Source organism: Ranitomeya imitator, chromosome 1, assembly GCF_032444005.1.
Source record: "Ranitomeya imitator isolate aRanImi1 chromosome 1, aRanImi1.pri, whole genome shotgun sequence".
Classification (NCBI taxonomy): Eukaryota; Metazoa; Chordata; class Amphibia; order Anura; family Dendrobatidae; genus Ranitomeya; species Ranitomeya imitator.
Window position 1 is genome coordinate 257,898,802 of NC_091282.1, and position 16,169 is coordinate 257,914,970.

Genomic DNA, 16,169 nt, shown 5'->3' on the forward strand with positions numbered 1-16,169 from the left:
AGGAACTTAGCTTCTGCTGGGAAGACAGGTCACAAGAACGATCCAGGAGTGAACAAGCCCAATACTGGAACATTGACAGGTGGCATGGAGCAATGATCTAAGTGGAGTTAAATAGAGCAGCCAGCTAACGAATTAACCTCGTCACCTGTGGAAGGAAACTCAGAAGCCGCAGCCCCACTCACAACCACCAGAGGAAGCCCATGGACAGAACCAGCCAAAGTACCATTCACGACCACAGGAGGGAGCTTGACAACAGAATTCACAAAAGATCCCCAAGGCTGGGCATTTTCACTTCCCTCTGATGCTTTGCCGTTATGGACTTTGGATGAGTTTTTTCAAGCCTTGGGTCATGTGTATGATGATCCTGACCGCGTCTCCCTCGCTGAGTCCACAATACGTCATCCCCAGCAGGGAGATCGGCCAGTGGAGGATTACTGCTCTGAGTTTCGGAGATGGGCTACTGATACTATGTGGAATGATCCTGCACTACGCAGTCAATTCTACCAGGGATTATCTGATAAGGTAAAAGATGCCTTCGCCCTACAGGAGAGACCAGCCACTCTGGAGGCTGCCATGTCTCTAGCAATTCGTGTAGACCGCCGCCTGCGCCAGAGACTTAAGGAGACGCCGCTTTTTAAGGGTGACTCGAATTTGGAGTTACCAGAACCTGAGTCTCTAGGGGAACCTATGCAATTAGGTGGAGCAACTCGTTCTAAAGGGGCAGCAGTAGTACGGCGTAAGGGAGGTGTATGTATTTTCTGTGGCAGAAAGGGTCATTACGCGTATGTGTGTCCATCTAGAAGACAACCGACGGAAAACTAGTGAGCCCGGGTTGAGGGGAGGTTGGCAACTCGGGTGTACTTGTGTCCTCCATAGGTAAGCCACAATTTTTCTTACCTGCCGAGATTCGTCTTGGTGAAAATAAACTCATAATTTCTGCCTTCTTAGACTCTGGGGCAGGGTTTAATTTAATCGATGCTGGGTTTGTGCTGGCCCAGGGATTTAAAACTCAGGAGTTGCCTAGACCCATACCCATAATTGCGATTGGCTCTGCACCTTTGAGCCAAGGGACTTTCACCCAGATTGTCCGAGGGGTGAGCCTGCAAATAGGGGCATTGCACTCTGAGTCAATAGATTGTTATGTGTTGGGGGGATTACCATCGCCTATAGTTCTCGGTTTACCCTGGCTCACGCTACACAATCCGGTGCTAGACTGGCAGACTCGAGAGGTTACTAAATGGAGTGAGTTTTGCCAGGAACATTGCTTGGGCACTTGGCTGGCCGGGGTGGCTTTTCAGGTTCTGCCAGAATTCATCTCAGATTTTGAGGATGTATTCTCTGAAGAGGGAAGTCAGGAGCTACCTCCACACCGCCCTTATGATTGCGACATACATCTCATTCCTGGTGCTAAACTGCCTAAAAGTAGGCTTTACAACATCTCTGCCCCTGAGAGACAAGCCATGAAGGATTATATCACGGAGAGTCTTGCCAAAGGTCATATCAGGCCCTCCTCGTCTCCCATTACGGCTGGGTTCTTCTTTGTGAAGAAGGACGGGGGTTTACGCCCATGCTTGGATTTCCACGAATTGAACCAAATTACGGTCCGGGATTCTTTTCCGCTCCCTCTTATTCTGGATCTCTTTAATCAAATTGTGGGGGCTAGGTGGTTCTCCAAATTGGATCTCAGGGGGGCATATAATCTTATTCGCATGAGGGAGGGGGATGAATGGAAGACGGCATTTAATACTCCTAAGGGGCACTATGAGAACCTGGTTATGCCCTTTGGGTTATGTAATGCCCCTGCCGTGTTTCAACACTTTGTCAACGATATACTTAGTCACCTGATTGGTAGGTTTGTGGTGGTATATCTCGATGACATCTTAATTTATTCTCCTGACCTCGAGTCTCATCATGTTCATGTTAGGCAGGTTCTCCAGGTACTCAGGGACAATAAATTATTTATCCAAATTGAGAAATGCATGTTCGCAGTTAAAGAAATTCCGTTTTTGGGTTATTTTTTGTCCTCCACAGGTTTTCGTATGGATCCGGCTAAGGTCTGGGCGGTCTTGGAGTGGGATCGTCCTGAGGCTTTACAGAGGTTTTTAGGTTTTGCAAATTTCTATCGCAAAATTATTAAAGACTTGTCCACTGGACAAGCGGTGGATACTGCGTCCATGGTCCGCATACACCAGCCCACCTTCACTTCATGGTCTGCTCACTTTTAACCCTTAGGAGCCATTCACAGCAACAGGGACTCCCTGTCCATTCACTGACCCGGGGTACCCTATTGATTAACCCCTCTGTGACCTTAGATGTACTATCCCGTCGAGGTGCCCTGGGCTTATCTGACCCTGGACGGGATAGTACGTCATAGCCGATCGGCCGCGCTCACGGGGGGAGCGCGGCCGATCGCGGCCGGGTGTCAGCTGCTTATCGCAGCTGACATCCGGCACTATGTGCCAGGAGCGGTCACGGACCGCCCCCCGGCACATTAACCCCTGGCACACCGCGATCAAACATGATCGCGATGTGCCGGCGGTGCAGGGAAGCACCGCGCAGGGAGGGGGCTCCCTGCGGGTTTCCCTGAGCCCCCCGCAGCAACGCGATGTGATCGCGTTGCTGCGAGGGTCTCACCTCCCTCCCTGCTCCCTCCAGCCCCGGATCCAAGATGGCCGCGGATCCGGGTCCTGCAGGGAGGGAGGTGGCTTCACAGAGCCTGCTCAGAGCAGGCACTGTGAAGGCTGCAGCGCTGCATGTCAGATCAGTGATCTGACAGAGTGCTGTGCAAACTGTCAGATCACTGATCTGTGATGTCCCCCCCTGGGACAAAGTAAAAAAGTAAAAAATAAATTTTCCAAATGTGTAAAAAAAAAAATAAAAAAAAATATTCCAAAATAATGAAAAAAAAATATATATATTATTCCCATAAATACATTTCTTCATCTAAATAAAAAAAAACCCAATAAAAGTACACATATTTAGTATCGCCGCGTCCGTAACGACCCGACCTATAAAACTGTCCCACTAGTTAACCCCTTCAGTAAACACCGTAAGAAAAAAAAAAAAAAACGAGGCAAAAAACAACGCTTTATTATCATACTGCCGAACAAAAAGTGGAATAACACGCGATCAAAAGGACAGATATAAATAACCATGGTACCGCTGAAAGCGTCATATTGTCCCGCAAAAAACGAGCTGCCATACAGCATCATCAGCAAAAAAATAAAAAAGTTATAGTCCTGAGAATAAAGCGATGCAAAAATAATTATTTTTTCTGTAAAATAGTTTTTATCGTATAAAAGCGCCAAACCATAAAAAATGATATAAATGAGGTATCGCTGTAATCGTACTGACCCGAAGAATAAAACTGATTTATCAATTTTACCAAACGCGGAACGGTATAAACGCCTCCCCCAATAGAAATTCATGAATAGCTGGTTTTTGGTCATTCTTCCTCACAAAAATCGGAATAAAAAGCGATCAAAAAATGTCACGTGCCCGAAAATGTTTTCAGTAAAAACGTCAACTCGTCCCGCAAAAAACACGACCTCACATGACTCTGTGGACCAAAATATGGAAAAATTATAGCTCTCAAAATGTGGTATTGCAAAAAATATTTTTTGCAATAAAAAGCGTCTTTCAGTGTGTGACGGCTGCCAATCATAAAAATCCGCTAAAAAACTCGCTATAAAAGTAAATCAAACCCCCCTTCATCACCCCCTTAGTTAGGGAAAAATAAAAAAAATGTATTTATTTCCATTTTCCCATTAGGGCTAGGGTTAGGGTTAGGGTTAGGGCTAGGGTTAGGATTAGGGTTAGGGCTAGGGTTAGGGCTAGGGTTAGGGCTAGGATTAGGGCTAGGGTTAGGGTTAGGGCTAGGGTTAGGGTTGGGGCTACAGTTAGGGTTGGGGCTAAAGTTAGGGTTAGGGTTTAGATTACATTTACAGTTGGGAATAGGGTTGGGATTAGGGTTAGGGGTGTGTCAGGGTTAGAGGTGTGGTTAGGGTTACCGTTGGAATTAGGGTTAGGGGTGTGTTTAGATTAGGGTTTCAGTTATAATTGGGGGGTTTCCACTGTTTCGGCACATCAGGGGCTCTCCAAACACGACATGGCGTCCGATCTCAATTCCAGCCAATTCTGCGTTGAAAAAGTAAAACAGTGCTCCTTCCCTTCTGAGCTCTCCCGTGTGCCCAAACAGGGGTTTACCCTCACATATGGGGTATCAGCGTACTCAGGACAAATTGGACAACAACTTTTGTGGACCAATTTCTCCTGTTACCCTTGGGAAAATACAAAACTGGGGGCTAAAAATAATTTTTGTGGGAAAACAAAAAGATTTTTTATTTTCACGGCTCTGCGTTATAAACTGTAGTGAAACACTTGGGGGTTCAAAGTTCTCACAACACATCTAGATAAGTTCATTGAGGGGTCTAGTTTCCAATATGGGGTCACTTGTGGGGGGTTTCTACTGTTTAGGTACATTAGGGGCTCTGCAAACGCAATGTGACGCCTGCAGACCAATCCATCTAAGTCTGCATTCCAAATGATGCTCCTTCCCTTCCGAGCCCTCCCATGCGCCCAAACGGTGGTTCCCCCCCACATATCAGGTATCAGCGTACTCAGGACAAATTGGACAACAACATTTAGGGTCCAATTTCTCCTGCTAACCTTGGAAAAATACAAAACTGGGGGCTAAAATATAATTTTTCTGGAAAAAAAAAATTTTTTATTTGCACGCCTCTGCGTTATAAACTGTAGTGAAATTCTTGGGGGTTCCAAGCTCTCACAACACATCAAGATGAGATCCTTAGGGGGTCTACTTTCCAAAATGGTGTCACTTGTGGGGGGTTTCTACTGTTTAGGTACATTAGGGGCTCTGCAAACGCAATGTGACGCCTGCAGACCATTCCATCTAAGTCTGCATTCCAAATGGCGCTCCTTCCCTTCCGAGCCCTCCCATGCACCCAAACGGTGGTTCCCCCTCACATATGGGGTATCAGCGTACTCAGGACAAATTGGACAACAACTTTTGGGGTCCAATTTCTCCTGTTACCCTAGGGAAAATACAAAACTGGGGGCTAAAAAATAATTTTTGTGGGAAAAAAATTTTGTTTTATTTTTATGGCTCTGCATTATAAACTTCTGTGAAGCCCTTGGTGGGTCAAAGTGCTCACCACACATCCAGATAAGTTCCTTAGGGGGTCTACTTTCCAAAATGGTGTCACTTGTGGGGGGGTTTCAATGTTTAGGCACATCAGTGGCTCTCCAAACGCAACATGGCGTCCCATCTCAATTCCTGTCAATTTTGCATTGAAAAGTCAAACGGCGCTCCTTCCCTTCCGAGCTCTCCCATGCGCCCAAACAGTGGTTTACTGCCACATATGGGGTATCGGCGTACTCAGGACAAATTGGACAACAACTTTTGAGGTCCAATTTCTTCTCTTACCCTTGGAAAAATAAAAAATTGGGGGCAAAAATATAATTTTTGTGAAAAATATGATTTTTTATTTTTACGGTTCTGCATTATAAACTTCTGTGAAGCACTTGGTGGGTCAAAGTGCTCACCACACATCCAGATAAGTTCCTTAGGGGGTCTACTTTCCAAAATGGTGTCACTTGTGGGTGGTTTCAATGTTTAGGCACATCAGTGGCTCTCCAAACGCAACATGGCGTCCCATCTCAATTCCTGTCAATTTTGTATTGAAAAGTCAAACAGCGCTCCTTCCCTTCCGAGCTCTCCCATGCGCCCAAACAGTGGTTTACTGCCACATATGGGGTATCAGCGTACTCAGGACAAATTGGACAACAACCTTTGGGGTCCATTTTCTCCTGTTACCCTTGGTAAAATAAAACAAATTGGAGCTGAAGTAAATTTTTTGTGTAAAAAAGTTAAATGTTCATTTTTATTTAAACATTCAAAAAATTCCTATTAAACACCTGAAGGGTTAATAAACTTCTTGAATGTGGTTTTGAGCACCTTGAGGGGTGCAGTTTTTAGAATGGTGTCACACTTGGGCATTTTCTATCATATAGACCCCTCAAAATGACTTCAAATGAGACGTGGTCCCTAAAAAAAAAATGGTGTTGTAAAAATGAGAAATTGCTGGTCAACTTTTAAGCCTTATAACTCCCTAACGAAAAAAAAATTTGGTTCCAAAATTATGCTGATGTAAAGGAGACATGTGGGAAATGTTACTTATTAAGTATTTTGTGTGACATATCTCTGTGATTTAATTGCATAAAAATTCAAAATTTGAAAATTGCGAAATTTTCAAAATTTTTGCCAAATTTCCGTTTTTTTCACAAATAAACGCAGGTACTATCAAAGAAATGTTACCACTATCATGAAGTAAAATATGTCACGAGAAAACAATGTCAGAATCACCAGGATCCGTTGAAGCGTTTCGGAGTTATAACCTCATAAAGGGACAGTGGTCAGAATTGTAATAATTGGCCTGGTCATTGACGTGCAAACCACCCTTGGGGCTAAAGGGGTTAATAGAGTGAGGTACATTGATGAAGGTCTGGTGATTAAACCGAAACGTCTACTACTGTATGTACTCTACCTCATTAATAAACCCCTCTTCTTCACTGCATTTACGCATTGGTGTGTGCCAAGTTTATTGTCATATGCATTACGGCTTGGGCTCCTACTTGAGCACCACCCCTTCTTATTAGTGCCTACGTCTACGTCTTATAAATGAGCATCATGACTCGGTTTTGGCTGGACACCCTGGAAGTAAGGTCTGGGGTAAGACATGATGTACAGGAATATGTCGCTGCCTGCAGTGTGTGTGCGCGTTCCAAGTCCTCTCGTTCTCGCCCATCTGGGTCTCTCCAACCTCTGGAGATTCCCAGTAGACCTTGGACCTATTTGTCAATAGATTTCATCACTGACTTACTGGTTTTGGAGGGTAATACAGTTATTTTAGTTGTAGTTGATAGATTTAGCAAGATGTCTCACTTCATTGCGCTCCCCGCGTTACCAAATGCTAAGACTCTGGCACAGGTCTTTATCAAGGAGGTTGTGAGACTGCATGGTATTCCTTCAGATATTGTCTCAGACCGAGGGGTGCAGTTTATTTCTAAGTTTTGGAGGGCTTCCTGCAGCCGGCTGGGGACTCATTTGTCGTTTTCTTCAGCTTTTCATCCTCAATCCAATGGTCAGACTGAACGCGTAAATCAAAATCTTGAGACTTATCTCAGGTGTTTCATCTCAGAGAATCAGGAGGACTGGGTTAAGTACTTACCGTTAGCAGAATTTGCTATAAACAATTGTACTCATGAGTCTACTGGTAAGGCCCCGTTTTTCGGGGCATATGGTTTTCATCCTCAATTTAGTTCATTTAATAGAAGGGATTCTTCAGGTGTTCCTGAAGAGGAGAGGTTTTCTTCATCCATCACGTCCGTATGGCAAGGGGTTCTTGATAAATTAAAGAGGATGGGTTCCAGGTATAAGAATGCGGCTGATCGGAGATGTGTGGAAGGTCCGGACCTGTGTGTGGGTGATTGGGTTTGGTTGTCCTCGAAAAATATTAAGCTGAGAGTTCCCTCGTGGAAATTGGGCCCTAGGTTCATTGGCCCTTATAGGATTGTGGCCGTCGTGAATTCAGTTGCTTTTCGGCTGGCTTTGCCTCAGTCATTTAAGATCCATAATGTTTTCATCGCTCTTTACTCAAGAAGGTTGTAGCATCATCCAATCAGTCCTCTTCACCTCCATCTCCGGTCCTTGTTGATGGAAATCTCGAGTTCCAGATTTCCAGGGTTATGGATTCTCGATTAGTTCGTCGGTCCCTACAATAACTGGTACATTGGAGAGGGTACGGTCCTGAGGAGAGGACATGGGTACCTGCTGCCGATGTCCATGCGGTTAGGTTGGTTCGGGCATTTCATACAGCTCATCCTGAGAAACCTGGTCCTGAGGTTCCGGAGGTCCTCTGTAGAAGGGGGGGAACTGTCACGGGGCTACCGCGACAGAGAGGTTCCAGAGAACCGCAGTGCTCTGGGCCTCATTCACACACAGTGAACAGAAGCTCTTCTTCTGTATTCTGACCTGGCTGCTTTGTGCCAGCAGTGCAGGAGTTAACCTTGTTGCTTCAGTTGCTGTGAGCTGGGTCTCTCAGCTGAAGTGGATTTTGTAATCTCCCCCTCTATATAGACCCAGCCTTGACTACAGCTATTGTCAGTGATCAGTTCTGCTGCCTGGCTTGGAGAGTGAAGGAGCGTGATATTAGGAGCTTGGAGGTTTATTTACAGAGATTGGTGTCTGCTGTTTTGGTTGCATGTTAAACCTGTTTTCCTTCCTAGTTTTTTCCTTCTTTTCCCTTCTCTGTGTTACCTCTGTGGTTGTGTGAGCATTTGGTGAGTTTGAGTCTTTTAGTTACCTTGTCTGTATACCCAGTTTATTGTTGTATTTATACACTGGAGCCCTGAGATAAGGGAAAGCCAGGGCCCCATTATAGTGGCAGGGACAGGTGCGGGTCCCAGTACGCCGTCCTGCCCCTTTATCGCCGTTAACGGCGTGACAGCACGTTTCGGCGTTCAGCCTTCTTCCGGGTATTTCTCTCGCTGTTTTCTCTCACTGTTATCTAGCAGTTCTCTGAATGCTGAGCTCTTTATAACCCCACCCACACCACGAGTTATGTGTACACTGTGCAATGAGGGGTTACTGTATTAAAGAGGGCTCTAGACTTAAAAAACTGGAAATTGGACTATAGTAATTTGAGTTCTTAACTAATAAAAGAGGAGCACAAACTAGCCATCTCTCTTTCCTTGGGGGTCTTGAAGAAAGTTCTGGAGATTAGAAATAGGTTAAAAGACCTGTCTATATGAAAGGTTGAAAAACTACTCTTATATACAAAACAAAAATATTATGAAAAATAGGACGTCGGCATCAAATCCCCAAGTCCTTAGGGGGGAGGACAGTACAATCAACTATGATCCCTCTGAAATATCGAATCTGATTTATAATTTTTATTGCAAATTATATAATTTGTAGGATACTCTTCCCTCGTATGTGAAGACACCGTATTGCAAAATTTATTTTTCCAATTTAAATCTCCCAGTGTGCTCAACAGAAGCGGTAGCATCTCTTAACCAGCCAGTTGCTCATGATGAGATAAAGAGAGATTTTTAAAGATCTTCCTCTGGGCAAATCTCCAGGTATGGACTGGTTAACCTATTTATACTGTAAAACCTATGCTGAAGAGTTGACTCCTTACATGACCAGGATGTTCAACTCCTTTCTGGAAGGCTCCTCAGTCCCAGATACTATGTCGCACTCCTACCTGATTCTTATCCCTAAAGCCAGATGGGATCCCCTGGATTTCTCCAATTACCGTCGAATAGCCTTACTAAATTCTGACTTGAAAATATTTACCCGTATGCTGGCTAATAGGCTCAATTGTTGGTTACCTCAGCTTATTAACAAGGACAAGGTGGGTTTTGTCCCCTTTCGTCAGGGAGGGGAGTACACTAGAGGGGCGATTGATCTAATAGATGTATCTAATAAAAGTAATCTGCAAACCCTCATATTGAGCCTTTATGCAGAGAAGGCTTTTGATTGCCTAAATTGGTCCTTTTTGTTTGAATCTATAAAGATGTTTGGTATTTCAGGGGCTTTCCTGATGGATTTTAGGGCATTGTACAGTTCCCTTTCAGCCTCAATCAAACTGCCTCTAATCATATCTCCCCCTCGTTTTATATTTCAAATGGCGCCTGCCAGAGATGTCCCCTTTCACCTTTACTATATGTCATGTGTATAGAGCCATTAGCCGCAATGATCCGTCAAAATCCTAATGTCTCAGGAGTGGAAGTTAAAAACTAGGTATTCAAGATACAGTGCCTTGCAAAAGTATTCGGCCCCCTGGAACTTTTCAACCTTTTCCCACATATCATGCTTCAAACATAAAGATATCAAATGTAAATTTTTGGTGAAGAATCAACAAGTGGAACACAATTGTGAAGTTGAATGAAATTTATTAGTTATTTTAAATTTTTGTGGAAATTCAAAAACTGAAAAGTGGGGCGTGCAATATTATTTGGCCCCTTTAACTTAATACTTTGTTGCGCCACCTTTTGCTGCGATTACAGCTGCAAGTCGCTTGGGGGATGTCTCTATCAGTTTTGTACATCAAGAGACTGAAATTCTTGCCCATTCTTCCTTGGCAAACAGCTCAAACTCAATGAGGTTTGATAGAGATCATTTGTGAACAGCAGTTTTCAGCTCTTTCCACAGATTCTCGATTGGATTGACGTCTGGACTTTGACTTGGCCATTCTATCACCTGGATACATTTATTTGTGAACCATTCCATTGTAGATTTTGCTTTATGTTTGGGATCATTTTCTTGTTGGAAGACAAATCTCCGTCCCAGTCTCAGGTCTTTTGCAGACTCCAACAGGTTTTCTTCAAGAATGGTCCTGTATTTGGCTCCATCCATCTTCCCATCAATTTTAACCATTTTCCCTGTCCCTGCTGAAGAAAAGCAGGCCCAACCATGATGTTGCCACCACCATATTTGACAGTGGGGACGGTGTGTTCAGGGTGATGAGCTGTGTTGCCTTTACTCCAGACATATCGTTTGGCATTGTTGCCAAAAAGTTTGATTTTGGTTTCATCTGACAAGAGCACCTTCTTCCACATGTTTGGTGTGTCTCCCAGGTGGCTTGTTGCAAATTTTAAACAACCCTTTTTATGGATATCTTTGAGAAATGGTTTTCTTGCCACTCTTCCATAAAGGCCAGATTTGTGCAGTGTACGACTGATTGTTGTCCTATGGACAGACTGTCCCACCTCAGCTGTAGATCTCTGCAGTTCATCTAGAGTGATCATGGGGCTCTTGGCTGCATCTCTGATCAGTCTTCTCCTTGTTTGAGATGAAAGTTTAGAGGGACGGCTGGGTCTTGGTAGATTTGCAGTGGTAGGATACTCCTTCCATTTCAGTACGATCACTTGCACAGTGCTCCTTGGGATGTTTAAAGTTTTGGAAATCATTTTGTATCCAAATCCAGCTTTAAACTTCTCCACAACAGTATCACGGACCTGCCTGTTGTGATCCTTGGTCTTCATGATGCTCTCTGTGCTTCAAACAGAACCCTGAGACTATCACAGAGCAGGTGCATTTATACAGAGACTTGATTACACACAGCTGGATTATATTTATCATCATTAGGCATTTAGGACAACATTGGATCATTCAGAGATCCACAATGAACTTCTGGAGTGAGTTTGCTGCACTGAAAGTAAAGGGGCCGAATAATATTGCACTTCCCACATTTTAGTTTTTGAATTTCCACAAAAAATTTAAATAACCAATAAATTTCGTTCAACTTCACAATTGTGTTCCACTTGTTGTTGATTCTTCACCAGAAATATACATTTGGTATCTTTATGCTTGAAGTATGATATGTGGGAAAAGGTTGAAAAGTTCCAGGGGGCCAAATACTTTCGCAAGACACTGTATCTTTATTTGCGGATGATGTCCTCTTGACCCTCACTAAGCTTCATATAACTCTCCCTAATCTCGTGGATACCTTACACGTGCAAAGTTATTTGTCGGGTTATAAATTGAACACTTCCAAAACAGAAGCTTTACCTCTGAATATATCCCCTAATATTCTGGACCATTTAAAAATAAATTTCAAATTTAGATGGAAAACTGAGGCAGTTAAAGATTTGGGTGTTAGTCTATTCTCTTCCTATGGTGGCCTATATGGCTGTAACTACCCGTCACTCGTTAGTGAACTGAAAAGATTGTTAGCTAAAAGGACGCCACTCTCGCTCTCTTTGATAGGTCACATAGCTTCAGTTAAAATGTCTCTCCTTCCCAAGTTACTCTGATATTTTGAGACTCTTCCTGTCAGGGTCCCTATAGGAGAACGTAAATCTCTTCAGGCTTTTATAATGAGGTTCATTTGGAATGGTAAACGTCATAGGATCTCCAAGTGTGTTCTTATCTCTTCTAAATCACAGGGTAGCCTGTCCGTTCCGGATGTTATTAAATACTATTGGGCTGCTCATCTACGAATGGTTCTTTCGTGGTCTTCACTTTGGGCCTATAATAAATGGACAAAAATAGAAAAATTATGGCTTGCCCCTATTCCAGGGCTGCCACTAGAAATTTTGGGGCCCCATACTGGCAAAATTTTCGGGGCCCCCTTGAAACTTCGCCCAGGCTCCACCCCAGCCCCGCCTCAAGGCTCCACCCCACGAACTGTCCACAGGCCCACCGCTCTCTCTTGGAAAATCTCCACTTCTCACCTATTACACATTGACAGTTCCCATCACCAGATCACACATATAGCCGGCAGCTTTTGTTTTGGCCAAAAGATTTTTTAAGCCACCGCCATAACACGGTAGACATTTTTGGCCGGGCCCTACTCTGCTGTAACCTATTAAATATTTGTTAAAATATGCAATACAATTTAGGTATATTTTTATTTATTTTTGAATTTTTAAAATGACCTATAATACTACATACAAGGAACAAATACCACAGCACTATGACCAGATGACATATTACCACCACAGTGATCGAATAATATAAAATACAAGGAACAAATACCGCTACACCATGACCAGACCGCATATTACCACCAATGACTGAATACTACAATACTGATCAGTAATAAGAAAAAAAACAACCCACAATACTATCACCATCAGTGCCATTATGCACAGGAGATCTGTAATTAGTAAGCAGTGTCTGTGTACAGGTAATACAGTGATCACCGGTGACATTACACACAGGAGCTCTGTATATAATGTATAGGTAATACAGTGATCACTGGTGACATTGTACACAGGACCTCTGTATATAGTATACAGTGTATAGTGTCAGTGTATAGGTAACACTGACTCACCAGTGACATCTCTAGGTGAAGTCCTTCATCTTTCATCCAGCACAGACCGCCATCACTTCATCCAGCCAGGACTCGTCTCTGCAGGAAATAAAACAGTTATCTCGAGTTCCGCTTGTAGAACACATTACTTAATTTTCCCAACTTCTACATTACACCACATGAAGAAGGCAACATAGTATCACTCTACACAGTAACAGGACCGCCCCCCATTTAAAACAGTATACTCAAAAAATAAAATAAATACATCACTGCAATAATAATATCCCTTAATTAGCCCCTATGTTAATATTCGCCATCCTAGCCCCCGTGTGTCTCATTCCAGGCTCCAGCCATATATTCTCCCATCCTGCCCTCATGAGTATCCATTCTGCCCCATATGATCTCCCCATCCTGCGCCATCTGTCTCCATCATATCCATCCTGCCCCATCTGTCTCCAATCTTGCCCCATCTGTCTCCATTCTGCCCCATCTGTTTCCAATCCTGCCCCATCTGTGTCCAGCACTCTGCCCCATTTGTGTCCAGCACTCTGCCCCATCTGTGTCCAGCACTCTGCCCCATCTGTGTCCAGCACTCTGCCCCATCTGTGTCCAATCCTGCCCCATCTGTGTCCAGCACTCTGCCCCATCTGTGTCCAATCCTGCCCAATCTGTGTCCAGCACTCTGCCCCATCTGTGTCCAATCCTGCCCCATCTGTGTCCAGCACTCTGCCCCATCTGTGTCCAGCACTCTGCCCCATCTGTGTCCAGCACTCTGCCCCATCTGTGTCCAGCACTCTGCCCCATCTGTGTCCAGCACTCTGCCCCATCTGTGTCCAATCCTGCCCCGTCTGTGTCCAGTACTCTTCCCCGTCTGTGTCCAATCCTGCCCCATCTGTGTCCAGCACTCTGCCCCATCTGTTTCCAATCCTGCCTCATCTGTGTCCAGCACTCTGCCCCATCTCTGTCCAGCACTCTGCCCCATCTCTGTCCAGCACTCTGTCCCATCTCTGTCCAGCACTCTGCCCCATCTCTGTCCAGCACTCTGTCCCATCTCTGTCCAGCACTCTGCCCCATCTCTGTCCAGCACTCTGCCCCATCTCTGTCCAGCACTCTGCCCCATCTCTGTCCAGCACTCTGCCCCATCCGTGTCCAGCACTCTGCCCCATCTCTGTCCAGCACTCTGCCCCATCTCTGTCCAGCACTCTGCCACATCTCTGTCCAGCACTCGGCCCCATCTCTGTCCAGCACTCTGCCCCATCTGTGTCCAGCACTCTGCCCCATCTGTGTCCAGCACTCTGCCCCATCTGTGTCCAATCCTGCCCCATCTGTGTCCAGCAGTCTGCCCCATCTGTGTCCAGCACTCTGCCCATCTGTGTCCAATTTTGCCCCATCTGTGTCCAGCACTCTGCCCCATCTGTGTCCAATCCTGCCCCATCTGTGTCCAGCACTCTGCCCCATCTGTGTCCAGCACTCTGCCCCATCTGTGTCCAGGACTCTGCCCCATCTGTGTCCAGTACTCTGCCCCGTCTGTGTCCAATCCTGCCCCATCTGTGTCCAGCACTCTGCCCCATCTGTTTCCAATCCTGCCTCATCTGTGTCCAGCACTCTGCCCCATCTGTGTCCAGCACTCTGCCCCATCTGTGTCCAGCACTCTGCCCCCTCTGTGTCCAGCACTCTGCCCCATCTGTGTCCAGCACTCTGCCCCATCTGTGTCCAATTCTGCCCCATCTGTGTCCAGCACTCTGCCCCATCTGTGTCCAATTCTGCCCCATCTGTGTCCAGCACTCTGCCCCATCTGTGTCCAATCCTGCCCCATCTGTGTCCAGCACTCTGCCCCATCTGTTTCCAATCCTGCCTCATCTGTCTCCAGCACTCTGCCCCATCTGTGTCCAGCACTCTGCCCCATCTGTGTCCAGCACTCTGCCCCATCTGTGTCCAGCACTCTGCCCCATCTGTGTCCAGCACTCTGCCCCATCTGTGTCCAGCACTCTGCCCCATCTGTGTCCAGCACTCTGCCCCATCTGTGTCCAGCACTCTGCCCCATCTGTGTCCAGCACTCTGCCCCATCTGTGTCCAGCACTCTGCCCCATCTGTGTCCAGCACTCTGCCCCATCTGTGTCCAATCCTGCCCCGTCTGTGTCCAGTACTCTGCCCCGTCTGTGTCCAATCCTGCCCCATCTGTGTCCAGCACTCTGCCCCATCTGTTTCCAATCCTGCCTCATCTGTGTTCAGCACTTTGCCCCATCTCTGTCCAGCACTCTGCCCCATCTGTGTCCAGCACTCTGCCCCATCTCTGTCCAGCACTCTGCCCCATCTCTGTCCAGCACTCTGCCCCATCTCTGTCCAGCACTCTGCCCCATCTGTGTCCAGCACTCTGCCCCATCTGTGTCCAGCACTCTGCCCCATCTGTGTCCAGCACTCTGCCCCATCTGTGTCCAGCACTCTGCCCCATCTCTGTCCAGCACTCTGCCCCATTTCTGTCCAGCACTCTGCCCCATCTGTGTCCAATCCTGCCCCATCTGTGTCCAGCACTCTGCCCCATCTGTGTCCAGCACTCTGCCCCATCTGTGTCCAATCCTGCCCCATCTGTGTCCAGCACTCTGCCCCATCTGTGTCCAATCCTGCCCCATCTGTGTCCAGCACTCTGCCCCATCTGTGTCCAGCACTCTGCCCCATCTGTGTCCAGGACTCTGCCCCATCTGTGTCCAGCACTCTGCCCCATCTGTGTCCAATCCTGCCCCATCTGTGTCCAGCACTCTGCCCCATCTGTTTCCAATCCTGCCCTATCTGTGTCCAGCACTCTGCCCCATCTGTGTCCAGCACTCTGCCCCATCTGTGTCCAATTCTGCCCCATCTGTGTCCAGCACTCTGCCCCATCTGGGTCCAATTCTGCCCCATCTGTGTCCACCACTCTGCCCCATCTGTGTCCAATCCTGCCCCATCTGTGTCCAGCACTCTGCCCCATCTGTTTCCAATCCTGCCTCATCTGTGTCCAGCACTCTGCCCCATCTGTGTCCAATCCTGCCCCATCTGTGTCCAGCACTCTGCCCCATCTGTGTCCAGCACTCTGTCCCATCTGTGTCCAGCACTCTGCCCCATCTGTGTCCAGCACTCTGCCCCATCTGTGTCCAGCTTTCTGCCCCCCCTGTGTCCAGCTTTCTGCCCCCTCTGTGTTCAGCTTTCTGCCCCCCCCCCTGTGTCCAGCTTTCTGCCCCCCCTGTGTCCAGCTTTCTGCCCCCCTGTGTCCAGCTTTCTGCCCCCCCCTGTGTCCAGCCTTACTGCCCCCCCTGTGTCCAGCTTTACTGCCCTGGACCCTGATTTCCCACC

At 46.4% G+C, this 16,169-nt stretch overlaps 1 protein-coding gene across 1 annotated transcript in view; it reads left to right on the top strand.

Moving 5' to 3' along the window:
* Positions 1–16,169, top strand: part of RFLNA (refilin A) — an 88,112-nt gene that overhangs the window by 50,632 nt on the left and 21,311 nt on the right. The gene's annotated exons all lie outside the window — the stretch shown is intronic.